The sequence below is a fragment of the Cariama cristata genome, unplaced genomic scaffold (genome assembly GCF_000690535.1).
Source record: "Cariama cristata isolate BGI_N322 unplaced genomic scaffold, ASM69053v1 scaffold30295, whole genome shotgun sequence".
NCBI classification, from domain to species: Eukaryota; Metazoa; Chordata; class Aves; order Cariamiformes; family Cariamidae; genus Cariama; species Cariama cristata.
Window position 1 is genome coordinate 10,496 of NW_009619812.1, and position 2,099 is coordinate 12,594.

A 2,099-nucleotide genomic window follows, 5' to 3' on the forward strand; every position below is an offset into this window, starting at 1 on the left:
GCTAGTAGTGTGTTACATTTTTGATTTTTTTTAAACTTGTATGAAAGCCATATATCCATATTGTAGAATGAAAGCATTAATCCTGTAACATCCCTTAATGTTTCCCTTAGCTCTGTGGGATTGTGGGAGACTCTAGCGAATGTATATGTTTACCAATTGTATCAACATAATTTACTTGCTCTTAGTGGCGGTAAAGAATTAAATAAACTAATACACAGAAGCGTGGTGTTCTCATTTGGTTGTGGGAACTGTAGGGGACTTCTGAAGTTTCTTGAATTAATTCCAAGTGTTCTTAGTGGTCTGTCTTTATTGTACTAATTTCCCATCAGCTATAGGTGTTACTTGTCATAGAAACACTTTTCGTTGTAAATTCGGAAAAAATATTAGTCTGTAGAAAGAAATCTGCCAGAAAGTTATTCTAGCAGGTAACAGCTCTTTGGTTTGTGCGTACTGAAGTCTGTCTGCCCCATATTCTTGACACTTGTCAGTTCTGTAAAGCAGCTTGTTTCAGTATAGAGTTATTTCAACCTATGTAATATTGACACAAGGATGGGTTACAGATGAGGAGTTTGATATTACTTTTTTTAAAATTACTGTATCAGCTAAGCAGTGGGAAAACCTTATTCCCAGCCCTGTCATGCTCAGCTGTTTTACTTTAACAGTGACTTTAATGAGTGTGTGTGTTCAGTGAGAGATGATTAAGCCTCGAGAGTAGAGCAAAAAAGTTGAATTACATTAATGAATGAAATAGAATTATGCAGAAATTCAAGTAATGTTCATTGTATGTTAATTTCTTCTCCTTCTTTTTGTTCTTTTGTTATTCTTTTTTCCTAAATCTACTTTCTTTTCCAAATACTTCTGGTTTTGTTTCTGTGTCCAACTATTAGTTAAAATGTTAGAATAATTCATTACTCCATACAAACCATTCCATCACTCACTACCAAAAGAGGGGGATGTTTCACGCTGTTTACAAGACTAGGAGATTTATACAGGCTTCTGAAATTGTTTGGAAGAAAGTGAAGTATTATAAGATATGAAAATGGATAGTGCATTACTTCAAACCACTAATGGACTCAGCAACCTAAATCCTATCATTGGAAAAGAGACCAAGTACTCACTATTGTTTAATTACAAAAGAAAAATTTTAATTCCTTTTTAATATGCTACTTAGCAGTTAGATACTTTTTTAGGTTACTGACTAATGAGAGAGTTTTAAGATGCTCTTGTTCTTCCATGGGAGATATCTGATCTCATCAGTAAGCCTGAGCTGCTTGAGGATTGTCTCAAGTCATGCTTAGCTTCCCAAAGCTCCATCATGCCGACACACAGGTCTCTGATTTCTCCTGTCATTCTTGGCTCTATCCCCAAATACTGACTAAGCTATAACCAAGCCTGGCAAAGAGCGTTTAGATCAGCTCTTTTCTGATGGGTTGCCTTGATGGAATAGGGTCTTAGAAGGCCACCTCTGCCTTTACACGTCTTCTTTTTGTTATATATGGAGTATATGAATGGAGAGGACTTCGTGGAGAAGAGACTCAAGTTCTGCTACCACTGTGCTCCAGACTTCTGGGAGTGGTGGTTCATTAAGTGGGTCTATGGATGGAAGAAGGACGTCCAGTGGTGAGTGGGACAAGATGTCCATGCAAAAGTAACCACTAGCAGTGTGAAGGCCACTTTGAGAACTGTAAGACCACAGAGCTCTCAACCCATGTGCTACTGCAGCCAAAGTTAAAAACCTCTTTGTACTTCACCATCCCTATGGCCTTGCACAGGGTAGAATTGTAATTAATACTCAAATGCATGATAGTTGCTCATGGACACACACAGAGACACACTCACTTCATCCCTTGCCTTGTAGATGACAGAACAACACCTGATTTTCACTGAGAACAGAGAATTTGCACAATCCACTGTTCATGTTCCAGATGAAGCCTTCCCACAAAGTAATAATACAGCTCTTTGTCCATAGTCATCTTTTACAGTGATATGGGAAGTCACCTGCACAGAGATCCTCTCTCAGTTTATCTTACTAAGCCTGTACTAATCGTCTCTAGAGGAACCCAAATGGAAGAAAAAACCCGTAATCTTACAGTAAAACA